Genomic DNA, 26609 nt, shown 5'->3' on the forward strand with positions numbered 1-26609 from the left:
CAAATGCTAATATCAGATGAGGGGGTTGAGAGTGAGCAGATGAGCGTCGGAGCCTGGGATTAAGGAAGTCAAGGTCAGCAGTGGATCCCTCGAAGGCCCAGAGAAATGGCTTGTTCAGGGCACATCTGCTCTGAAAAGAGCCTAGTTACCTGGGGTGGGGGAGGCAGAGATTCGCTTCAAGATGTCTTAAAATTAGAATGCCCTCCCTAGAAAGCCCTTAGAGATTATGTGATTAAACCTCCTTATCTTACACATGGAAAAACTAAAACCTGTAGAAGGGACATCTCTTGCCTGCAGTCACCCACGATTAATGTTTTATTCCTCCCAGTCCACCTTTGTGCAGTCCTCACATATCTCTGAACAGGGTACTTACATTAGGTAACTGGCAAGGAACGAAGTTTTTTGGAGGAGGGAAGGTGAGGGGATTTTTTGACCTCGTGCCATTGCTTGAGAGGCAGAAGCCAACACACCGTTAGTCAAACCCAGACCAAATTCATCAGACTGTGCGACTCTAGACCCCACACCTGTCTAGGGACTGCAAAGAGCAGTCAGTGTATATAGGAATTCCCTCCTGCCTCCCCTGATTCTCAGCTCTCACCAGCCTGGGCCCATTGGTAAATTTATCTTAAGTTAAAAATACCACTAGTACCACCAGCACATGCCAAATACACAGTCCTTGAAACACCTATGTACTAAAGCACCTACGTGGTGTTTAGCACTGATATAGTACCCCACCCTTTCTGAGCCTGATAGTCTGGCTGTCTGATAGGAGCAGGGAACCCACAGATATCATCTACTTCTGTAAAATTCGTTCAATTAATGAGCATCCACCGAGAGAAGAAGGATCATTTTCAGCCTCCCTGACCACAGGCTTTGGTTTCAGGACAATGCAGATTGGGCAGCAGATCAAATAAAGCCATCACCAGCCCATAGGACAGTCTCAAGGGGGTTAACTGTCCCTGTCCTCTACAATTGTTGCTGGGGAGCAATTTGCCCTTGAATCCTCCATACTGTCCCTAAATTGACAATTTCATTTCCTTCCAATCCCGCCCCCTGCCCTGAAGATCTGCTGAAGCTGCGAGTTCCATGTGAGAAGGCAGGAGGATAATAGGTGAGTTCCATCCATCCATCAGCCGTAATGGTCGTGGACACTCCAGGCCTTTTGTCTGCTGCTTTCCCCGAGGATGCAGGCTAGGGACCTGGGGTATTTACACTGCCTTTGTGTGTGTAGTTTTTAAATCAGCCCTCTTGTTTACTTCCCAGCCTTTACCCAGGCTGTTTACTACCTTTGGAGGGGCCAGGCCACTAAGTCAACATGCATTAAGACCCAACATCAAAATGTCATAATACGAATGAGCAGGATTCTGAAAGGCCAGGGGACATTGGCTGCTCTGTTGGGTCCTGTTTAGTCTGAGGGTAATGAAGAGCTCACAGATGACCTGATTTCATTAAACTAGGTCAGACTCAGCTGAAAAGCGGCTATGACTCTCACCCAGTTACACAGCCAGCTCTTCCTCTCTCGCTGCCTCCCTCCGCCCCCACCCCCACCTCGGGGCTTGAATGCTTTCTGGGAATTAACGCTGAGTTTTGTCAATACAGTAGCTAAATCTCCATGGAATAATTGGACCTTTCCCTTCGGCTTCTGTTTGTGCAGTGGCGAGGCCAGGCATGGGAGAGAAGGGGGTGGACTTTAACGCAGGATGTATGATTCAGTTGTAGCAGTTTGCTTTTGAGCCAGACATTCTGAGTTACAGCATCTTATCTGAGGGCTGTATTGACGGAAGCAGCTGAACTGACTCAAAGAGGAGTTACCATGCAAACAAAGCTTTCAATGTGTCCTGGCTCACCAGCAACACACAGGCCCTCTGCATCTTCAGAAGGCTCCTGGTGGGGAGTAGGAAAGGGACCAGGCAGAGGGTGGAGGCAGGAAGGAGTGGTGTCCGAAGGCTGCTGAGGGAGGAGGCGTGGTCCTGCCCCTGTCCCTCCTTGCCAGGGAAAGACTGAGTCTGTGGTGGGCATTCCAGGCAGGCAGAATTCAGTTCATCCACATAGAAGAAAGTGTTTCTAACAATTAAAGCTGTCTAAAGATTGGATGGGCTGTCAGATGAGCTCACTTATGCTTTATTAAGCATCTACTATGTCTCAGACCTTATGCTGGGGATTTTGCTCTGAGCTCTGCAACATCTCAGTTCATAAGAGATGAGGAAACCGAGGTTTGGAAGTAAGTGACTCATGTAAGGTACCAAAACTAATATGAGGCAGATACAGGATTTGAACCCAGATCTTTCTATATCAATACTCCTTCCACTGTCCACACTGCCCCCACCTCTTGTTCAGGGCACATGGGGGATGCCTTAGTTTTGCTCCATGATGTCTGAGGCCTTAGCTATGAGACTAAAAGGTTGAGGGCTGAGATCACTGAAGGCTTGCTGCGTCACATGCCTGGTGGTGAATGCTGGCTATTGGCTGGGGGTCTCAGTTCCTCTCCACGTGGACTTCAGCCTGTGGACTCTCCATGTGGGTTGCTTGGGCTTCCTCACAGCATGGTGACTGGGTTCCAAGGGAGAGCATCCCAAGAGAGAAGATAAAGTTGGAGCACTTTTTCAGTCTATTCTTGAAAGTCACACAGTGTCACTTCTGCACACTGGTATTAGATAGCATTCATTAGAAGCAAGTCACTAAACCTGCCTTATGTTCCAAGGGGAGGGAAATTAAACTCAATCTTTTTTTTTTTTTTTAACGATAATACCTTTTAAAAAATGTTCTCTGATTATAAAAGTAATGCATGAGTAAGGCAAAAACTCCAAACATCATTATGTAGAGCATATGACACCCTTATGCTAAATTCCCAAACTAAAGAATCATCAATATGTGTTGTTTTCTTGTTGCTTTTTGTATATTACTATTGCTTTCTGAATATTAGTATTTGTATTAGGGTTCTCTAGAGGGACATTATATTAGGGACATTTGTATTAGGGTTCTCTAGAGTATATATGAAGGGGAGTTTATTAAAGAGTGTTGACTCACACGATCCCAAGGTGAAGTCCCACAATAGGCCATCTGGAAGCTGAGGAGCAAGGAAGCCAGTCTGAGTCCCAAAACCTCAAAAGTAGGGAAGCCAACAGTACAACCTTCAGTCTGTGATGAAGGCCCGAGAGCCCCTGGAAAACCACTGGTGTGAAGTCCAAGAGTCCAAAAGCTGAAGAACTTGGAGTCTGACATTCGATGGCAGGAAGCATCCAGCACAGGAGAAAGACGAAGGCCAGAAGACTCTGCGAGTCTGCTCTTTCCATCTTCTCCTGCCTGCTTTATTCTAGCTGCACTGGCAGCTGATTAGATGGTGCCCACCCAGATCGAGGGTGTGACTGCCTCTCCCAGTCCACTGACTCAAATGTTCATCTCCTTTGGCAACACCCTCACAGACACACCCAGGATCAATACTTTGCATCCTTCAATCCAATCAAGTTGACACTCAATATTAACCATCACACTATTCTAAGTAGTCGTATGACATGGTTAAAGTGGTATTTTAGAAAGATCACTTTGGTGGCAGCAGTAATTAGAGGGAGAGAAACTGAGGTCCAGGAGACTACCAAGGGGTTAGCATCATTATTTAACAAATATATGAATACCTTCAATGTTGGCTTATCATAGTCAAGTCTGAAGATAAGAGGGGACTGCTTTAGAGGAACAGAAAAAAATTAAAGAAGAATGGATGAATTCAAGAGACACTTTCAACGAAGGTTCATTAGGGTTAGTGACTGGATTGTGATTGGGGCAAAGGAAAAAGAGGAGCAAAAGGTGCCTGGGGATTTCAAGTGTGAGTCTTTGGGAGAACCACCCATTATCAGCTCGAGGCAAGTCAGGGATAGAAGCTCAGTTTTGGGGAGAGAGATGAGCAGGATGTATTTGGACTGAACTGTCAGAAATCACTGTGTTTAGGAGCTAAGCAGAGAAGCCACTCAAAGCGATAGGCAAAGAACAGCCAGGTTTGGGAAGACAGAAGCAAGAGCATACAGGCCCAGAGCAGAGGGGAAGAGATTCAGAGAGGGTGGCTACAGTGCCAGGTGCCGTAGATGTCTCAAAGAGAGTAAGGCTTGGGAAAGGTGATGGGCCTATAGAGGCGACCAGTTATGGTTGACTGAGCATCCTTGATGCCAATGAAATGGCAGAGGCAGAATCCAGATTACAAGGGCAATAGAGTTTAAATAGCTCTAAACTCAATCTTTTGATGAGAGGAGTGGCAAGGTTCTAGAAAACCACATGGAACCAGAAGTATTGCTGAGGCCTTTTGGGAAAATATAACCTAAAACAATATTCAAAATCCTTAACCTTGTGTTCTAGTATGTAAGAGGCTGAAAGACTACCTCCTAGGGTTGTAGGCTTAAGCCACAGGTTTCCCAGACTTTTTGGATCATGGTGCTCCTAGGCCAACAAGATACATAACAATTCTGTTTAAGTGGTTATGTCAAAAAGACAAGTATCTCCTAATTAACTAGTAGCTATTTGAAATAATAATACCCATACACGGAAAGAAAAAGTACTGTTTTTATTTCTTTCGCAAATAACTACAACTCACAGGATATGTGAGCCAGTTGGGCGCTATGCACCTTCTGAGATCTTGGAATCTGATGGGCCACTACTACCTTCACCTCCCGTTCTGCATTGGTTTTCACACTGCACATGCCTGTTATCCCTGCAACCATCTCAAACTCAGCTTTGCGAGGATATGATGTCCTTGAAAGGGATGCAGCCCAATCTGATGCTGAAACGGTGAGCAGCCTGGAGCCCACAGCTGTATGTTGGCGTGTGGGTGTTGGGTATGGCTTCTACATTTAAAATACTCTTCAGGTTGGGTGTGGTGTCTCACGCCTGTAATCCCAGCACTTTGGGAGTCTGAGGTGAGTGGATCACCTGAGGTCAGGAGTTCAAGACCAGCATGACCAACATGGTGAACCCCATCTCTACTAAAAATACAAGATTAGCGGGGCATGGTGGTCCATGCCTATAATCCCAGCTACTTGGGAGGCTGAGGCAGGAGAAGCTTGAACCCAGGAGGTGGGGGTTGCAGTGGGCTGAGATTGCACCACTGCACTCCAGCCTGGGCAACAAGGGCAAAACTCTGTCTCAAAAAAAACAAAATGAGAAAAAAACAACTCTTCAGTGCTCTTGTGAGTTTGCCGTGGGCCTCAGGGTACCTCATCACACAGTTTGGGAAGTGGGTTTAAACATAGTAGATCCAGAATAAGGGACTGTTTAATGTGCCAAAGTGATAGTTTCCTAACACATACCAAAATTCCTAACAAGGTTATTCAGATTTCACATTTCTAGGATATACTGAACTTGGATAATTCAGAGTTGAGGGCGGTGAAGCTGATTTGTTCAAACTGATGATTTTTTTTTTTTTTTGAGACGGAGTCTAGCTCTGTCGCCCAGGCTGGAGTGCAGTGGTGCGATCTCGGCTCACTGCGAGCTCCGCCTCCCGGGTTTACGCCATTCTCCTGCCTCAGCCTCCCGAGTAGCTGGGACTACAGGCGCCCGCCATCTCGCCCGGCTAGTTTTTTGTATTTTTTAGTAGAGACGGGGTTTCACCGTGTAGACCAGGATGGTCTCGATCTCCTGACCTCGTGATCCACCCGTCTTGGCCTCCCAAAGTGCTGGGATTACAGGCTTGAGCCACCGCGCCCGGCCCAAACTGATGAATTTTAAGGAACCGCCTTGGTTTCACGTATAACAGGTAAGAAACAATAGTATCCTCCCCTTATCTCAGGGAAGGTGAGCTATGAGTTATATACTGTCTTGAAGAAATTGACAGTTGCCTTGAAAAATGTGACACGTAGAGACTGAGGGAAAGATAGGAGGGGGAAAGCGAAACATATATAGGTTGAGAAAATTGCCCAAGCCAGGTTACATGGGTAGAAAAAAACGGAGCAATGTTTCAGTCCCAGGTTACCTAAAGAACCTTCCCACTATCGCTGGTGTGGTGGCTCACACCTGTAATCCCAGCATTTGGGACGTAGAGGCAGGTGGATCACCTGAGGTCAGGAGTTCGAGACCACCCTGGCCAACAACGTTGAAACCCCGTCTCTACTAAAAATACAAAAATTAGCCAGGCACGGTGGCGCACACCTGTAGTCCCAGCTACTTGGGAGGCTGAGGCAGGAGAATCATTTGAACCCAGAGGTGGAGGTTGCAGTGAGCCAAGATTGCGCCGTTGCACTCCAGCCTGGGTGACAGAGTAAGACCCTGTCTAAAAAAAAAAAAAAGAAAGAAAGAAAGAAAGAACCTTCCTAGAGTGCTGCCCAATATAAGACGAAATTTTACATGAACTGGAAACAATTAGGATTAACCCACCCAACCTCCACACCAAAATCGTTTCTGCAACTCCTGAAGTTAAATGAACCCAGAACATTGACATATTTTCCAAAGCAATTTCTTATTTAGCTCAGAACTTTACATGTGACCTCAATAAGGTCATTTTATGACTCTTAGTTTCCTTAAATAGAGCACCAAAGTTGTAAAAAGGCGCATTTTTTCTCTAAGGTTACTTAGCAAATTACAAATGAAAGAGGAAATGTACATGCGACTAGAGAGTTCATCACCTTACTGCACTAGAAAATATGGCCCAATTTTTCTCTCTCTTTCTTGTTCATAATTCTCAGACAAGACAATAGGAGTCATGTGATGTGACTGAGAAATTGGGCCAGTTAAAAATAGAAGGTGCACTTCACCAAGTTCATTAGAAAGTGGAAGTTTCATTGTTGATTGCTGTTCATTTATCTCTGCCTGCCGCATCTGTGAGGGAGGCAAGAGACAATTGCAGATTCTGAGAGCTAGAGCCTCCCACCCGCCTCGTTCTATTTCCTAGCCTGGCCGAGCAGCAATGCCCAGGAGCTCACCTGAGCCCCGTGAACTCTCTCTTTGTCCTCAGGGAACTCTCTTCTCTGGTTGGCAGCAGTTTTAGTTGGGAGAAAGCTCTAGCTGGCTCCTCTTTCCTCCCAATGGGAATGCTCAACATCGGCTTTTCTAAATGGGAAATGAAGGTCTCCAGCCTCACGTATGCAACATAGTGTCTGTACTTTTGCCCTTGCAGAGTTCTGAAGGTCTTAACAAGCCTTGCCTGCATAGCAACTGGTAGGTGGGAGAGGAGAGAGGCCACACTGAGATCTGCCAGTTTCATAAATGGAACTGAGTCCTCCCCTCAGCAGCTCAGAGTGAGCACCCACTATGGGTCCAGCAATGCCTGGGGCCACAGATCTAGAAAGGAAGATGATATACACTTGCAAGCCTTGCGGGGTTCCCAGGACAGAGGGTCCAAGGAAGGCCTGGCCAGGCCCAGAACTCCCAGACCTGATTCCCTCTGACGGTGGTCAATATTCTTCACATTAGGGTTTGCAAATTGTCTCGTTTAACTAGGTATTCTCACCTCCTCCCCACTTTTTTTTCCACTTTCAATTTTTATTTTAGAATCAGGTGGTACATGTGCACATCTGTTACAAAGGTATATTGTGTGAGGCTGAAGTTTGGAGTACGAATGAATCCGTCCCTCTGGTAGTTTTTTTCAGCCTTTGCCCTCCTCCCTCCCTGCCTCTCACCCCTTGTATCCTCCAGTGTCTATTGTTCCTATTTTTATGTTCATGTGTACCCAATGTTTAGCTCCCACTTATAAGTGAGAATATGTGGTATTTGGTTTTCTGTTCCTATATTAATCCTCTTAGGATAATGGCCTCCAGCTGTATCCATATTGCTGCAAGGGACATGATTTCATTCTTTTTTACAGTTGTATACTATTCCATGGGGTATATGTATCACATTTTCTTTATCCAATTCACCATTGATGGCACCTGGGTTGATTCCGTGTCTTTGCTGTTGTCTCATGCTTGTTTTACAGATAAACAAGTTAAGGCCCTGAGAGGAGAACTAGGTCCTAGACTGCACTAGGACCCTTTCCTGTCAGGGTGGGTGACCTGTCCTTTGTACCAGATCCCTTCCTTCGATGGTATAGGAAGAGGGTGTGTGTCCTAAGCCTGGGCTCCCTCTGCAGAGAGTGCTGAGTTTGGGATGGGCAGGCACATTTGGGCCAGGCTGTTCTTCCTAAAGTTATCACAGAAGCTATGGTTCTGCTTGTACCCTACAATTACCTCTGAGCTGAGGCCAACTGAACAGCAGACACAGAAGCCAGCAGATGGAGGTTCAGTCTCAGCCGTGCTGCTGATGAGGGTGGCATTCAGAGCTCCACAGCGAGAGTCTGGCTTCCTCACCCCGCCACCTTCCAAGTTTACACTTTGAGACAACCTGCCCAAGGAGGAGCTGGGGGCCACCGAGCTGTGCTGTTTTCCCATGGTTTCTGCCTCACCCTGTCTAGCCCATTTGTTGGAAGCATGAGAGATGAAGCTCCTGTTCTGTGTGCAGCAGGTGGGCCAGGCCCTGATCTTTCAATGCTCATCCTACAGGTGCATGGGTAGATGGAACACCCCAGCTGGCCAGGCAGGCCCCCAGAGGGCCGAGTCACTCAGCCTGCCTCACAGTCAGGTAAGCCTGCTCCTTCCTTAGCATTAGTGGCGAGTGGCAGGGGGCCCCAGTGTCTCACCTCCTCATTGTTCCCTTTTGGGAGAGAATGCACAGGTTCCCCCAATGGTCACCAAGTAGGGGGCAGCCTCCTCTTATTTTGCCTTTAGTTTACCCTAAGCTGAGGGGCCTCATGCTATGTGCCCTGTGCACACGGGGTGCCCCAGCAGTGTAGACTGCATGGCCCGTGGTGCTGACTTGAGCTGTGGTGGAAGAAGCCTAAACCACAAGTCAACTCACAAAGAGCTGATTCTTCACTGCTGTCCAGGGCTGTGGCACTGGGGAGCCCACCCAGCAGGTACAGCAGTTTGTCTTGAGAGCAGCTGGCCCCACCTGCTCTTCAGGTGGACTTTCAAGCCTCAACTCTTGCAAAGTGGCTTGTCAATGGGACACGCCCACTGGGTCCCCACCTGGTATTCTTTTGGACAATTAATCTTACGGCAGCTGGTGGAAGGAGCATTGGAGAGTGGGAGCACAGGGTGGGGTGGGGTGAGGGTGGGAGGAGAGTGTTAGAATCGCTCATTTGATACTTTTTTTGTTTTGTTGTGTTTTGTTTGAGATGGAGTTTCGCTGTTGTCACCCAGGCTGGAGTGCAATGGTGCCATTTTGGCTCACTGCAGCCTCCGCCTCCTGGGTTCAAGTGATTCTCCTGCTTCAGTCTCCCTAGTAGCTGAGATTACAGGTGGATGCCAAGATGCTCAGCTAATTTTTGTATTTTTAGTAGAAACGGGGTTTCACCATGTTGGTCAGGCTGGTTTCAAACTCCTGGCCTCAGGCAATCTGCCTGCCTTGGCCTTCCAAAGTGCTGGGATTACAGGCATGAGCCATGGCGCCCAGCCCATTTGAGGGATTTTAAGATATGTATGTCTGCACTAGCTCCTTCCACTGCCTGAAAATGAAGCTAGGCCGGGTTACTATTAGAATATCTAAGAAGGGGGATGTTCTACAGCATGTCTTTTACCTGCTAAGGTAGAAACAGAAAACAGAGTCTTGAGGGCATCACTAGGAGACTGGTAGCTTTCTCTGAGTGATGATGAAGGCAGATTCCTACAGAAAAAGTAGCTTTTACTACTCTTTCTAGGTTCTCCTCATTTGGCCCATTCCTAAAATACAGGATCCTGCTGCTGAGTGACTCCCCTAGGACACGATGACCTCCATCCTTTTCCTCCTCTTGCTCCCACTCTTCCCTCCTCCTCTTCCCTAGACCTCAGCTAAAAATAGGATGCTATGCCAGGGTAAGAGAGGATCTTTGTGTTTTATAGTTGAGGAAACTGAGGCCCAGAGTGGGGAAAAAGTCAAGAGGCCTTTTGGGCATTCTAGGTGTGTACTGATAGGTCCAAAATGAATTTGTAGAAATTGGATTTCAGCATAGAGAGAAATAAGCATTTTCTGAGTCACAGCATCCTTATGTAGGAGGCAGTGTCCTCGGTGCAGTCCTGGTCCAGTTATGGTACATGGAGCCTCTACCATGTGAGTGACGTGGTGTGTAACTTATCTCCCACGTTGGTCTTCTGTAAAGTGTGGGTATTCGCTTGTCTATGTCCCGGGACTCTCGCCAGTGGTACGTGAGCTGCTGCATGGAAAAGGGCTATGATTGGACCTGGTGCATTAAGACACACCATTCATTCATTTCCACAGGGTAGCAGACATGGTAGTTAGGATGTGGGTTCTGGAGCTATACCATCTGAGTTCTGATCCCAGCTCTGCACTTTACTAGCTTTGTGACCTTAGGTGAGTTATTTTACCTCTCTGGTCCTCAAATGTCTTGTCTATAAAATGAGGATAATAATCGTATCACCTCAGAGGGTCAATATGAGGATCAAATAAGTAAACCACCAAGAACAGTGCCTGGCACATAAGTTCTCAATAGATGTTAGCTGCTATGATAAACATTATTATGGGCAAACCATGAGTGTTATTATTATAATTGTTCCATCTTCCAGAGTCTCAGGGCTCTGAGTGATGATGAAGGCAGATTCCTACAGAAAGTTAGGATTGATGAAAAATCCCCCCAGCTCACCATCAACGGGGATGTCCAGGGAGATACTGAACAATTATTTTTTCATGCTAACAAGAGGACTCTTGCATGAAAGCAGAACTTAAAGCTAATTTCCCCTTCAAAGACTCTGTGTTTCAAAAACAACACTGACTTTTTCAGGTATTTAAACAGGTGTGTAAGGAACTGGGCACAGTGGCTCACACCTAAAATCCCAATGCTTGGGGCCAGGAGTTTGAGAACAGCTTGGTCAACATAGCAAGACCCTCATCTCTACAAAAAATTAAAAAAAAAAAACATTAGCTGGGCATGGTGTTAGGTGCCTGTAGTCCTAGCCACTCAGGAGGCTGAGGTGTGAGGATCACTTGAGCCTGGGAATTTCAGGTTACTGTGAGCTATGATTGTATCACTGCACTCCAGCCTAGGCTACAGAGTGAGAACCTAGCTCTAATACATACATACATATATATATATATATATATAATTATATGTATTATATATATTTATATATATATATTAAAAAGGACAAGAAGGCATTGCATCTCGTTTTAAAGAAGTTATCTTTATCTTCTCCCACCTGGCCATTCAGTGCTTTCAGAATACCTTCTATGTGACAGACACTCTATAGGCACTTGGGACCAGAGCTAGATGAGGTGCAACTTTTGCCTTCAGGAGAGACAGACATACAAGCCCAAGTTTTTAGGACACGGTATTAGATACAAGGAACCTATCAGGGGCAGTGTGGGCAAAGGGGGTTCTGTGACTACTTCTGGGGAATTCTGACCAAGAAGTCTTCCGAGAAAGAAAACCACTAGTCCGGGTTCCAAAAGAGAGGTGGGAGTGTCCCAGGCAGGAAAGAGGGGAAGGACATTCCCAGAGAAGGAAACACCACCTTCCCTCTTCCTCCCTGATGGCATTGTGAGACTGAGACCATGATGGCAATTTAAGTGCTTTGCAAAATAGCAAACGAGAAGGGTTATCGACAAGCCAACCAGTGCGCCTCTGACTTTGCAAGAAGCTGCTGGTGCCTGTTTTGGGAGCCACCAGCATGTCTGAGGTCTGCTGTTAATGATCTCAAAGCTGAGGGTTTATGCCTAATATCAGACATCCCCTCCCTGAGGGGATACCAGCCAAGATGATCCCTGTGTTTCTGAAATGTAGAAGAAATAAACCTCATTTCCATCTTTACCTCATGTTTTATAAATGTCAAGAAAGGCCCAATATTGCTCACATCCCCACTGCCAACTCAGATCCATTCAAATCAAAAGAGGAGATCAAATCCCCCACCTTGAAAAGCTTCTGGAATCCAATAGCCTCTGCCCTCATTGCATAATTGCATCCATCCCCACATCATAGTCAAGTCAGGTGTGAGTTTCAGTTAACCTGGGAGAAGGTATTAAAGGCTGAGTGCCCACCAATTACCTCCATAGAGGCAGAGCCTAGGACCAGAGAATAGAAACAACTATTATGTCAGGCATGTGTGATACAGGAGAAAGGAGGAATTCAGGTGGGAGAATTATGGGGAGAGGAGGAGAAAGCAGAGCCTTAGGGATTATAGTCCCACTTAAAGTCCCAGTGGCCTTTGTAGGAGCCTGGTCGATCTTGCTCCCTCTGATCTGGTGACCACAGGAGCTGTGCCAGCAAGGCTCAGGACCACAGATGGCTCCAACCTGGTGCAGTAGAAAAAGCAGGGTATATGAAATCACCAAGACCTGAGCTAGAGTCATGGCAGGGGCTCTAGTCAGCTGCATGACTGTTCACAGATGACTTATATAAATCTTAATTTCTTTACTGGTAAAATGAGGCTAATAAAATTTACTTCCAAAGGTAGTGGGTTTTAAACAATATAATGAAAGTAAAGATGCAGGCACAGTGCTAGCTACAGAGACATAGCAGGTGATCAGTAGATGTTCAGGCATCAAGGAACAGACATTTACTGAACACCTACCAAGAGTCTCACCTGTTTGACTGACTGTCCCTGATCATCATTGTCCAAACTTATGTCATTCACTCACTCAATAAACATTTATTGAGATAAACTATATGTCAAGCACTGAAATATGCTCTGGGACTGCAGACTCGTACATAATAGGTGTCTTTGTGGAGTTCACACATTATATCCATGAAGATGCTTTTTGCAGCCTTGTCTATAAATGTTGGAAATAACCTGGAGGCCCAATAATAAGGGAATAGTAAAGTAGATGATGGCTTGTCCAGTCAAAGAAGTATTCATGTATGGCAATACTGACAATTGCTTATCACATATGAACTGAAATAAGCAGGAAAAGAAATTCTAAATACAATTAAGCTTTGTTATTCACAATAGTTATGTTTTATAAGTTTATTAGTCTGTTCTTACATTACTAACAAAGACATACCTGAGACTAGGAAACTTATAAAGGAAAGAGGTGTAATTGACTCACAGTTCTGCAGGGCTGGGAATGCCTCAGGAAACTTACAATCATGGCAGAAGGGGAAGCAAACACATCCTTCTTCACATGGCAGCAGGAATGAGAAGAATGAGTGCCTAGCAAAGGGGGAAGCCCCTTATAAAAACATCAGCTCTTGTGAGAACTAACTCACTATCACAAGAACAAGATGGGGGAAACTGCCCTTATGATTTAATTGTCTCCACCTGGTCCCTCCCAGGACATGTGGGGATTATGGAAACTATAATTCAAGGTGAGATTGGGTGGGGAAACAGCCAAACCATATCATTTTGCCCCTGGCCCCTCCCAAATCTCTTGTCCTCATGATTCAAAACACAATTATCCCCTTCCAACCATCCCCCAAAGCTTAACTCATTCCAGCATTAATTCAAAAGTCCAAGCCCAAAGTCTCATCTAGGACAAGGCAAGTCCCTTCTTCCTCTGAGCCTGTAAAATCAAAAGCAAGTTAGTTACTTACTAAATACAACGATAGTACAGGCATTGGGTAAATACACCCATTTCAAGTGGGAGAAATTGGCCCAAACAAAGGAGTTACAGGCCTCTTGCAAGTATGAAATCCAATAGTGCAGTCATTAAACCTTAAAGTTCCAAAATGATCTCCTTCGACTGCACTTCTCACATCCAGGTCATGCTGATGCAAGGGGTGAGCTCCCATGGCCTTGGGCAGCTCTGCCTCTGTGGCTTTGCAGGGTACAGCCCCCCTCCCAGCTGCTTTCATGAGCTAGTGTTGAGTGTCTGTGGCTTTTTCAGGAGCATAGGGCAAGCTGTTGGTGGATCTACCATTCTGGGGTCTGGAGGATTGTAGCTCTCTTCTCACAGCTCCACTGGGCAGTTGTTCTAGTGGGGGCTCTGTTTGGGGGCTCTGACCTCACATTTTCCTTCTGCACTGCTCTACTAGCAGAGGTTCTATGTGAGGGCTCCGCCCCTGCAACAAACTTCTGCCCGGATATGAACGCAGTTCCACGCATCTTCTGAAATCTAGGTGGAGGTTCTGAAACCTCAATTCTTGACTTCTATGTACCCACAGGTTCAACACCACATGTAAGCCACAACACTTGGGGCCTGCACCCTCTGAGTCAATGGTATGTGCTGTATGTTGGCCCCTTTTAGCCATGGCTATAGCTGAAGCAGCTGGGACTTAGGGCACCATGTCCCTAGGCTGCATAGAGCAGTGGGGTCCTGGGCCTAGCCCAGAAAATGATTGTTTCCTCCTAAGCCTCTAGGCTTGTGATGGGAAGGGCTGCAGTGAAGATCTCTGACATGCCCTGGAGACATTTGCCACATTGTCTTAGTGATTAACATTTGGCTTCTCATTACTTATGCAAATTTCTGCAGCCAGCTTGAATTTCTCCCCGGAAAATGGGTTTTTCTTTTCTGTCACATCATCAGGCTGCAGATTTTCCAAACTTTCCAAACTTTTATGCTCTGCTTCTTGAACACTTTTCCACTTAGAAATTTATTCTGCCAGATACTCTAAATTCAAGTTCAAAGTTCCACAGATCTCTAGGGCAGGGGAAAAATGTAGCCAGTCCCTCTGCATAGCAAAAGTGACCTTTACTCCAGTTCCCAACAAGTTCCTCATCTCCATCTGAGACCACCTCAGCCTGGACATCATTGTTCATATTACTATCAGCATTTTGGTCTAAGCCATTCAAGTCTCTAGGAAGTTCTAAACTTCCCCACATCTTCCTGTCTTCTGAGCCCTCCAAGTCTCTAGAAAGTTCCACACTTTGCCACATTTTCCTGTCTTCTTCTGAGCTCTCCAAATGGTTCCAACTTCAGCCTGTTATCTAGTTCCAAAGTCGCTTCCCCATTTTTGGGTATCTTTACAGCAGCACCCCATTCTGAGTACCAATTTACTGTATTAGTCTGTTTTCATGCTGCTAATAAAGACATACCCTAGACTGGGTTATTTATAAAGAAAAGAGGTTTAATTGACTCACAGTTCTGCAGGGCTGATGAGGCCTCAAGAAATGTACAATTATGGCAGAAGGGGACGCAAACATGTTCTTCTTCACATGGCAGCAGGAAGGAGAAGAATGAGTGCCCAGTGAAGGAGGAAGCCCCTTATTAAACCATCAGATCTCATGAGAACTAACACACTATCATGAGAACAGGATGGGATAAACTGCACCCATGATTCAATTATCTCCACCTGGTCCCTCCCACAACACATGGGGATTAGGGGACCTACAATTCAAGATGAGATTCGGTGGGGACACAGCCAAACCATATCGCCATGAATACTGAATTAGTGAATGCCGAACCATTGCCTCTAGGAGGAACACAGAGTCCTGAGAGCCTCTGGTTATAATGTTTTGTTAGTTGATTAATTCATAATTTTATTTTATGCAGGCTTCTATCCAAAGACAGAATCTTGTTGATTCACTAAAATGAAACTCATGGCCAATAGCCCTTGAAGTCGTGTTGAAATGAAGCTCTTCTAATACATACTCTCTCTGTAAGGCACATCCCAGCCTCCTTACATGCAGAAACACTAGACAACACTTCAGCACTATGCTTAGGAGCCATTTAAAACAGACAGATTTCCAATAGAAAGCACAAAAATGCAAAAAACGTGGGCACTAAATAGTCTGTGAAAGGGATGCTCATTTACAGTATGAGAGCTGAAACAAGAAGGCAAAACTTGTCCTGTTCAGACTCCACTAGGAACATATATGTGGAACTACTCAAAATTTCCACCACTTTGTGCGTGTCTGTGGATGACCAAGACAGTGCCACAAGTATTGATTTTGGAGTTACAAATACATTTTAGCAAGTAGGTGAATTCACAAATACGGAATCCACAAATAGTGAGAGTGTACATGTGGATAAAGCCTGGAGACATTGTAGAAGAAAATTAAAATGTTGGTCACAGGATTACTATTGATGCTTCTCTGTTTTAAAGTTTTCATTAATGTCAAATTTTTTCTTTTGTTTAACAATAAATAACACTTTAGGGAAAACAAACAAAGCCTCCATCTGGCTCTTACACCCTCCTCCTCTGCCACCTTGTTCTCATGACATGGGCAGTGGGCTTAGAAATGGAGGGAATGAAGCTTCAGGGTTAGGGGTTCCCAGCCTGGGCTCCTCCATGCCAAGGCTTCTGGAATGATCACTGACAGTTAAACATTTTGCTCCAAGGTAGCTAAAATCATGCCTTAGGCCGGGTGCAGTGGCTCACACCTGTAATCCTAGCACTTTGGGAGGCTGAGACAGGCAGATTGCCTGAGCTCAGGAGTTTGAGACCAGCCTGGGCAACATGTTGAAAACCTGTCTTTACTAAAACACAAAAAATAAGCTGGGTGTGGTGGTGTGCACCTGTAGTCCTAGCTACTCAGGAGGCTGAGACGGGAGAATTGCTTGAACCCAGGAGGCAGAAGTGGCAGTGAGCCAAGATTGTGCCACTGCACTCCAGCCTGGGCAACAGGGAGAGACTCTGTCTAAAAAAACAAAAACAAACAAACAAACAAACAAACAAACAAACAAAAAATGCCTTTACTCAGCCTCTCCGGAGCACAAAGCGCTGACTGGTTTTCCTCTGGTTGTAGTCATGTCCTTACCATGCGGCAGCTCCAGTGACTTCAACTCCATCAGAACCTTTTATGCAATTTCCTGTGTTTTGATGACAGAAAATTTGGAAAACAAGTTAGTGTAGTTTGTTTATAGAGCCCAAGTGGGCTCTTTGGAGAAAAGATTTTTTTTTTAAATGGGTGATTGTGATTAAAATATTAAGAGTTGTTGCTCTAAATTATGTGAAAGGCACCCTTTTGGGTTCCTTTTCAAAGGTATTTGGCAAGAAACCAGCTCAGCCATTGACAGGACCTAGATGACCTATTGGATCATTCTAAGGGGCTATTTAAAGAAGATGTAGAAACTTCTTCATCAATACTTGCTGAAGCTAGGAGTATTGTCCTAATTCCTGACTATGGGGACAGGAAATTCCAGGCCACAAAGGTTGCTCACATTTTTACCTGATTTGCCTCCAGATTTGAAGTTATATGAATGGCTTGTTTGTCTAACTCAGCTCTGCTCAAATCAATCTTTCACGGGTCCCCCCAGTAAAGATCACCTTGGGTCAAAGGTCATAGGTCATCATGGTTCTTTAAATACCTACCCACTTTGTAGGAGTTCCAAAGTGGACAATTACTCAGAAATTAGTGAGGAATAAAAGCACGTATTTCAAAAGACTAATTGGGAAAAATGAGTATAGCATGTGCAGTAATGTTTCAAATGTTGTCTTTACGGCTATCCCAATTAATTTCCCATGTTTCTCCAACTTGACTTTTAAAAAGATAGAATATAATAGAAAGCAACCTGCTATTGATGTGCAGAGTTGCCTATGTCACATCTGCTGTACAATGACTTGACCATTAGGATATTCATCCTTTTTATGTGCCTCGGTGCACTCGTGCACAGCACATTCTTAAATGTATGTGAGTCCAGACACATATATGCAAATTTGTGATCAAAAGATTTTCCCTAAATAATTAATTCAGGGCTACTGCTGAGAAACAAAGCAAAACTTAGAGGGGCTTTCCAAAAATATCATAGTTTTGCCATTCAGTAGTCCTGACTTCTTGCGGTGCAAATCTATTAATTTTGATGTAATAAAAAAAGTGTTCATAGAAACAAGCAAGAAATAAATAGGGACATTAAGATTATATGAAAAGGTGGAAATTGAAAGGTGAGCTAGGGATTGTCCAGATGACAGGCAAAGGCAGTGGAGGCAACGTGAATGGAGCAGGTTGGTTAAATTCATGTGTGTATTAAAAAGGTGACTGTTTGTTGTGCGCACGACTCACAGGCTCTGCTTCCTGGAGAGCCAGGTAGTTGCTTTTTCGGTGAAAGAAAATCATTTCAATATGCGGAAGGAGAGGGCTTTTCGACTATTGCTTCTTCAAAGTGTGACCTCCAAATGGTCACAGATCAAGATGCCTCGTATTTACCTTCATGCCGGGCTTTCAGATCAACATTTGGCAACTTTCAACATTTCTATTGTGCAGTTTTAGGGCAAGGATTAAAAAGAAATCCATCTGTTAATATTTGTTTTTCTTGTCCTTTGTTAACCAAAGATTCTTAGGAACTTTCCAATTTAAAGGAACAACTTTTATTCATCATCTTGGTTAGAAGCAGCTTCTGCACCTTGGGCCTTCCTCTTAGAGGGGAGCACACCTTAATAAGGAAGGACTTGGTGAGTGACACTAGCCCTTCTCTAGTCAGCAGAGCAAGATGTGGAAAGGTACAGGCCTAGTTCTAAAGTGCTGAATGAATTAACTGCAAATGGTTGTTGATTCTTTTTGCTTGTTGGAGCACCCACTGTGCACTGGACAGGGAGCTGGACACCTGGTAAATCTTCTACAGTCTTTATAACAATGTTGTGAAGTGAGCATTATCAATATCACTGCTTAAATGAGGCAGCATGGAGAGGTTAAGTAACTTACCTAGAGCCACTCAGCTAAGTGGTTGAGCTGGGATTCAAGCCACATGTGTCTGCTTTGTGGCCTCTATTGGGTCACATTTCCCAGAAGCCCTGAAATCACCATGGAAAAGATGGCGTCTCCGAGAGCACACCGAGGGGGTGGGGGACTTAGGCTCCTCTCGCCAGGGTGGGGGATGTAGAGGGAGCAGCCAGATGCTCCAGCCCTCTCAGGTCAAATGAAGCCTGATCCTTTCTCAGCTTGATTTGACCTAGAACTAGGAAACAGATGGGTCCAAGCAGCCCCAGGGTCTGAGGACGGCTGGGCAGACACATGTGTCCTGGCTGCAATCGCTCTCATTCTGAGGGCCCAGGGCTTGGGGCTGCTCTGGGACCCAAGCTCCAGTGTGGGTCTTTTGACTTGCAAAGCCTTAGCTAGGAATTCCTCTGTCAGGCTAGAGGGCTCGTTCTTTCTGAGGGCAGTAGACCCAGGGAGGCCCAGAGCAAATCCAGGGAGATAAGGCAGATGTCAACAGATGCATTGTAAACAATCTAGTGTGGATGCCGGAAGAGATAGCAGAGGAGATAAACAGGGATCTAGGAAAGGTGCCCCATGGATTTAAGACTAACTCAACCCCAAAGAGCTGTCCTTCATGCTGTGCCATGAAGCTGTTTAGAAACACCCTCTAATTGGATGAACATGGGACCTGGCTCACAGATTTTTACTACATGTGTATGAAGTGAATGAACAAACAAATAGAGACCTAGGCATTTATTCATTCACTACTCACTTACTGATATGAGGACCAACAGTTCCGGTTTGTCTAGGACTAAGGGGTGTCCCGGGATATGGGACTTTCAGTGCTAAGATGAGGAATGTCCTGGGCAAACCAGGACTAGTTGGTCTCCGTAGTTACTGAGGATCTATGATGGACTGGGCCCTGGGCCCCCACTAGGCATATGGAGGTTAGTCAGACTCAGTTCCTGCTCTCAAGAAGTGCACAGCGTGGTTACAACAGGTAGATAGAAGGCAGAGTGGCAAATGTCATGATAGGGCCATGAACAAGAGCAAGGCTGTGGAGCCTGACACTTTAGCGATGGCCTTTTTTTTTTTTCTTTCTGAGACGGAGTCTCACTCTGTCCCCCAGCCTGGAGTGCAGTGGCGCGATCTCAGTTCTCTGCAAGCTCCGCCTCCCGGGTTCACACCATTCTCCTGCCTCAGTCTCCTGAGTAGCTGGGACTACAGGTGCCCTCCCACCATGCCTGGCTAATTTTTTTGTATTTGGTGATGGCTTTTAAGAGGAGGAGCAAACACTGGCTTGAGTCTCGTGGGAGAGGAACTCACCAGATCCCTACAAGAAGCTTGGAAAGGGCCTTGAGGTTAAGAGACAGCTGGGACAAAGGCCTAGAGGCTCACACAACAATGGTTTTGTTCAAGAAACAGTAGGCAGCATATGTGCGTGTTGGAGGGGTGGGATTGGGAGCATGTGGAGGTTGTAGGGTTGGAGAGGTATTTGAGGGGCCAGTTACAACTGGTAAGCTATGCTAAAAGATATTAAATTGATAATATAGGCCATAGGGAGCTGTTAAATGTTTTCTGAGCATGGAGAGATAGAATCAGATATTACAAAACATTTCGTTCATTCAACAAATGTTTATTAAGCATCTATTATGTGCCAGGCATTGTGCTGGAGGAATGAATGAATAAATGCATGCATGCATGGCTGTCACTTAATTTTCCAGTCACAGTGAGGAGCCTTGAAATCCAGGGACCAGCTGATGTGACTTGTGTGCTTATGATCTCTGTCAGAAAACCATTCTGCAATGAGCAAATCTAAGCCAGCCAGCATTGGCTCCCGCCACCACCTCCTTATCTGTTTTTCTTTTTGCAAAAGACCTTGAGGGCTGTAGTTGGTTCCACTACAAAACGGTTACACAATTTCCCCGGGAGAAGGCGAGTTTCCACCTTTGGGGATGAATAAGCCCTTTCTTTTCTGGAGAGCTGGCCAATGAGGCACAGGCTGGGTACTGCAGGAGGGGCGGCTGAGGGAACAGCAGGCCTCGGTCTAATTTGGGGGTAACTATTTGTTTTTTCATTAAACAAAGTCTGCATGGTAGGAATTGTGGTCGCAGGAGCCTCGGGAGGCCGATAAAGCAGGCAGGGCGAGTCTGCCGGGAGCAGCGGGCAAGGGAGCTGCTCTCTCTGATTCTGCTGCTGCCCAAAGCTTCCAGTTTTCTGGGGCTGCAGGTCCTATAAATGGTGCCTTTGAGGAGGCTGCCCTGGTGACAGCAGGACCCTCCCTGAAGCACCCACTCGGCCACTGGCTTCTGAAAGCGGAATTGTCCCTCCCCAAGCCCTGCCCTCCTGTGACATTCCTCACGCTGACCATTGTCTGTAGAAAGAGGCCATTGTCTGGGGCTGACATATCTGCTGACCAGGCACATGAAACAAGCAGAGCTTTGGGGAGAAAGAAATCCACCCAAACCAACAAAAAACCTGAGCCTCGCCCGAGGGCAGGGCTTAGACCCGGCTTGCTGAATTTCCTGATTCACTGGTGTTCTTCCCGAGAGGAAGTGCCCACCATTATGGGAGGATCCGAGTTTTATCTCTGGGCTGGAATGACACCATCCCTGCCTTTGTGTCAACAGCACTGAGAGGCCTTGTTTAGGATGATGTGGCCAGTGCTGAGAAGGGCTTGTTTGAAGAGAAAAAAGAAAAAAACAGAACAATGTTTATCCAGCAGGCAGCTCCTGCCAAGGCGGCCTCCTCGCTGTCCTCTCCGTAGGATGCTGCTCGCCAGGCCCCTTGGCTGTTCCTCGGCCTTGGGTGCAGGCCGTGGGTCGGGGGACAGCCAGCTGGCAGACACCGGTATTCGATGCCAGCTCTTACAACACGGAGGTGGGTAAACAGGCTGCCGTCCCCGCCTCTCCCAGGCACCGCCTGTGGCCTTGACTGCCCAGCCCTCCCCCTAGCATCTCCCCACCCACAACTAGGAGTTAACTCACACCAGGGGCGGCAGAGGCTTCAGGGCTGTGGCCACTACATCCATTCTGAGCAGTTGGTGCCCCCACATGTACCCTTCCCTTTGAATTTGGAGTATCACCCCTGCATGCAGTCATGTTCCTGAGGCCAGCTGAATTGCCTCCGGGCATTAAGCCTCAGAGAGCCTCACTACTCAAATGGTCCCAGGACCAGCGGCAGCAGTGCTAATTAGAAGTGAAGATTCTCAGGCCCATCTTGCTGCATCAGAATCTGCATTTTAACAAGATTGCCTGCATCTATTTACACATTAAGTTTGAGAAGCACTGGTCTAAATCAGTGGTTCTTAGCCAGGCCCGGTGGCTCACGCCCATAATCCCAGCACTTTGGGAGGCTGAGGCGGGTGGATCACCTGAGGTCAGGAGTTCGAGACTAGCCTCAACATGGCGAAAACCCGTCTCTACTAAAAATACAAAAAAAATTAGCTGGGCATAGTGGTGCATGCCTGTAATCCCAGCTACTCGGGAGGCTGAGGCAGGAGAATTGCTTGAACCTGAGAGGCGGAGGTTGCAGTGAACCGACATCATGCCATTGCACTCTAGTCTGGGCAACAAGAGCGAAACTCCGTCTGAAAAAAATAAAAAAAAAAATCAGTGGTTCTCAAACAAGCCTGCCTATTGGAATCACCTGGGGAGCTTTTAAGCGTCTCAAAGACCAGGCAGCCTCTCGGGCCAATTATATGAGGATCTCTGGGGTGGGGGTGGCAGGGAGTGACTCTGGAATATCAGTGTTTTCTCAAACTTGCCAAGTGACTCCAATGTGTCTCCAGGTTTGAGGCAGAGGAGCTAGGATGGGGCCTCTTTTCACAGTCCTTGGACTGGGTTTCCATCAGTCACAATATTCTCACTTAGTGCAACTCAGCAACTTGAGCATTTTCTATGTGCAGGAATCACAGCAATTGCTGAGGTTTTATCAGTGATGTTAGTACATGTTCACTTCTGCAATGCCTTTCTGGCCCAAAGAACTCCTAGTGATTCTTCAAAGCCCAGTTTAGAAACCTCCTTGTCTGTGATGTGTTTTTTGACCTCCTGAGATGGGGAAAATGCTTCTTCCTTTTAACTCACATTGTCCTCTGCATTTTTCTATTATTGAATTTGTCGTGCTGAGGTATAAACATCTATTTACCAATCACTGGACTGGGACCCTCAAGGACAGGGACTGTATGTCATTTTCTGTCGCCAGGCTGGAGTGCAGTGGCGCGATCTTGGGTCACTGCAACCTCCACCTCCTGGGTTCAAGTGATTCTCCTGGCTCAGTCTCCCGAGTAGCTGGGACTACAGGTGCATGCCACCATGCACAGCTAATGTTTGTATTTTTATAGAGACCGGGTTTCACCATATTTTCCAGGATGGCCTCGATCTCTTGACCTGGTGATCCACTTTCCTCAGCCTCTCAAAGTGCTGGGATTACAGGCATGAGCCTGGCCTGTATCTTATTTATCTTTGCATTCCGGGATCTAGGGCAGGGCCTGGGCATAAAGCAGGTACTTAGTAAATGATGTTGACTGATAACATGAATACATGGGTGAATACCCAAAGGAATATAAGAATGGGTGAAGATACATTCCCTACCCTTAAAAAACTGAAATTCTAGGAGGAGAGACCATCATGTGCAAAACTAATGTGACATTAACGTCTGATGGGTGTTTGATAGGAGTTTACCCAAGTTCTGTGGGAGTGGAGGGTTGGGAGAGGGCCATCGACAGTGAGATCCAGAGTGGTCCACACTCTGCTTATTATCACATTTCCAGTGTATACACCAGGGATGTCACTCGAGTGGTTCTCTTTGGCTCCTTTCCTTGTTGTAGTTGGAGACAAGAAAATAGTCCAATAAATGGAAGGTAAAGATATTTCTACATTTCTAGAAGGTGCTTGTTCTGCTACATGCAGAACAGGTGACTGTGGTTGGACTGTCAGGCCCTGGACACAAGCCTGGAGAGCCTCAGATGGAAGGAGGAGTCTAATGGGGCCAGACAACTGCTAAGAAGCTGCTACAGTCCACGCTGGCCATTGTGCGTCTGCAACAGTGTGGGTTGTGGGGTGGCTGGTCACAGCTAAGATCAGGGTCCTGGCAGAGTAAAGGCCTGGCCCATCAGAGGCAGGATGCATTGCCCAGGTAGTAGGTGTGCATCTGGCTCACATGGGCTCCTTCCCCGCAGAGGCTTCGCAAAGCTAAGCCATCCTGTCCTGGAGGAAGGGCAGAGGCCAGTCAATCAGTTAAATGGGTACAGAAAAGCAACAGAGACAGAGCAAGTGTAGGGCAGGTGCTGGAAGATGGCGAACACAGCAGAGGTCAGTGGGCACAAAGGTTTGAGCCAAAGGACAGCAGGCTGGAATAGGCAATGGGGAGGGGCTCCGGGACACCCAGAAGGGGGTTCTGACTCTTGTGGCAGAGGTTTTAAGCCCCTAGGGTGGCATGATAAGGAAGAAAAGGGTTCAATGAGCGGTAGTAGAGACCATGGGTGATTCCTTTAAGAGAAAGCTGGGAGGGCTGACACTAATGCTATTATTGGCAGCTTGGCTGGATTTCTCACCCTTAGAGCAGCCCTGAGGGTCTCTCCTGGAGCTCAGTGGAGACACAGGCCACATGGCTGCTTGGCTGCTAGCAGATTCTTAGGGGTCCTGGGATATTTGGGAGGAAGCTTTCCATTTCCCTGTCTTTTCTCATTTTCCTGCACAGGCCAGGAGTTCATTTTCTGTGTCAAAGATATCCATTCTACTCTTTAGCATTGCATCTCTCTCTTCCCTTTGCACCAGACACAGCCAGCTCCTGTGTAAGGAAGTCAAGATTTTCTCAAGGGAGAAATCACCCTAGAAACCATCAACTCATGACAAACGTGATTTCCAAGGTTCATTTTGGAAAATAGCCTCAAGGATGAGATGATGAGGATTTTGAAGATGGGTGAGTAGGTCATCCACTTCCTGGAGGAGAAGGAAAGCCAGGACTCTCTTGGGGCATGTCCTGAATGTCCTTCTTTTCAGTTCTGACTTTTCAAATCTGTCTATTGCTGGGGCCAGTGAGGAGGGCTGGGCAGGATGGGCACCCGAAGAGGCTGGGAGGGAGGATGCTGAATTCCAGGGGGCCCTACATCATCCTGAAGGTCAAATTGAGTGAGCCTAGTTCAGAAAGGTCCAAGGCAGATCACAGGGCTAGAGAAGGGATGGAGCTGCTGGGTCGACACTCTGTGTACACTCTGGGATGAACTGGGAATGAACTGGAGCCAAGGTCAAGCCCAAGCCAGGCAGCCTGGTGAACGGCCTCCTTCGATAGCTGAGGAAGCCCAAACCATTCTTCCTTTGGCCACTGGGTGAGGGACGCACGTGGGACCGTCAGACTTGGTTCAGGAAGTCAGCAGCGGCATTACCCTTCAGGAAGTCTCTCTGATAACCCCAGAGGGTGATGGTCTCGGCCTCCTGGGAGTCACTCTGCACTTGCACTTGCCCCTCTGAGGATAGGCATGGGTGTCTCTCCCCCCACCACACACAGGCCTAGTACCTTCCGCAGGGCTGGCTTGGTTTTGTCCCTTCTGTGATCCTCTGGGTGTCCAGCTGAGGACCTGGCCTGCCCTGGAGCACAGTAGGCATTTCCTAAATCAAATGGACAAATGGATTGACTTGCCTCTTGCTAAGAGCGCCTACCTTCGGGGTGTGGAGGTAGAGACCGGAGAGAAGCCCAGGACGCTGCTCAGAACAGCCCGTGGCTCGGACTTCCCGCCTGCAAGATGGGCAGATGGGCAGAAGAGTCCTCTCTTTGTCTGCCACTCATGTGGCGTGCTGTGAGGAGCCTGTGAGAACCTGCCTGTCACCATGAGAAGTGCAACACCAACTTCAGGTGAAAGGCAGGGGCGAGGGATGGTCGGGGCTTTACCCTGTCACCAGGTTGCCAGGAGTGAGGCTGGCTCTGCTGCCGATTGTTGTCCAATCTGGGGCCAGTGACTGAGTCCTCATACCCTAGACTCCTCATCCACCATGGGGGCTATTGTGAGGATTAAACGAATACACTTACTTACCTAAAACCACGCAGGCAGGGAAGTGTGCTGTGCTCCAAAATTTGGGACCCTTACCTTGATTCCAGATTTCGTATGTTACCAGTCTTTAAAACATAATATTGACTTCTTAAAAAAAAAAAACTTTTATTTTAGATCCAGGGGTTACATATGCAGGTTTGTTACATGGGTATATTGTGTGATGCTGAGGTTGGAGGTACAAACGGTCCCAGCACCCAGATAGTGAGCACGGTGCCCAGTAGGTAGTTTTTCAGCCTTTGCCCCCTCCCTTCTCTAGCAGTGCTCAGTGTTGATTGTTGCCATCTTTATGTCCAGGAATACCCAATATTTAGCTCCCACTTATAAGTGAGAATATATGGAATTTGGTTTTTTGTTCCTATGTTAATTCTCTCAGGATTATGACCTTCAGTTGCATCCATGTTGCTACAAAGGACATGATTTTATCTTTTTTTGTGTGTGGCTGTGTAGTATTCCATGGTGTATATGGACCACATTTTCTGCATCCAATCCATTGTTGATGGGTACCTAGGTTGATTCCGTGTCTTTGCTACTGGGAATTGTGCTGTGATGAACATACGAACGCATATGTCTTTTTGGTTGGATGATCTATGTTCCTTTGTGTATATACCCAGTAACGGGATTGCGGGGTTGAATGGTAGCTCTGTTTTAGGTTATTTGAGAAATCTCCAGATTGCTTTCCACAGTGGCTGCACTGATTTACATTCCCACCAAGAATGCGTTCCCTTTTCTCCATAGCCTCTCCAGCATCTGCTATTTTTTGATTTTTTAATAATAGCCATTTTGACTGGTGTGAGATGGTTCTGATTTTCATTTCTCTGATGATTGATGATGTTGAATATTTTTTCATATAAAACATAATACTGACTTTGAAGGGCAGTCCTGCCCCATTCCACCAATGGCATTCCTTGTGGGACACAGGAATGGGATACGCTGCGGTCTATTTGCAGAAACTTTACAAATGAGTGGTTAGTAGGATTTGCTCATCATCAGAGTAAAGTCACTCAGGAAGTTAAGGCAAAACAAAACAAAGACAAAACAACACACAGACAAAATCCCAAGCTCTAATTTATTTATTTATGTATGTATTTTTATTTATTTTTTTGAGACAG

At 46.4% G+C, this 26609-nt stretch overlaps 1 long non-coding RNA gene across 1 annotated transcript in view; it reads left to right on the forward strand.

Annotated features, from left to right (window-relative positions):
• The first annotated feature begins 860 nt into the window (after nt 1–860).
• LOC115894189 overlaps nt 861–26609 on the forward strand; it is a 35741-nt gene continuing 9992 nt past the window's right edge. Inside the window, exons 1-2 of the long non-coding RNA XR_004054196.1 lie at nt 861–1111; nt 24236–24374. This is a non-coding gene — a long non-coding RNA (uncharacterized LOC115894189). The remainder of the gene's footprint in view (nt 1112–24235; nt 24375–26609) is intronic.

The sequence above is a fragment of the Rhinopithecus roxellana genome, chromosome 17 (genome assembly GCF_007565055.1).
Source record: "Rhinopithecus roxellana isolate Shanxi Qingling chromosome 17, ASM756505v1, whole genome shotgun sequence".
NCBI classification, from domain to species: domain Eukaryota; kingdom Metazoa; phylum Chordata; class Mammalia; order Primates; family Cercopithecidae; genus Rhinopithecus; species Rhinopithecus roxellana.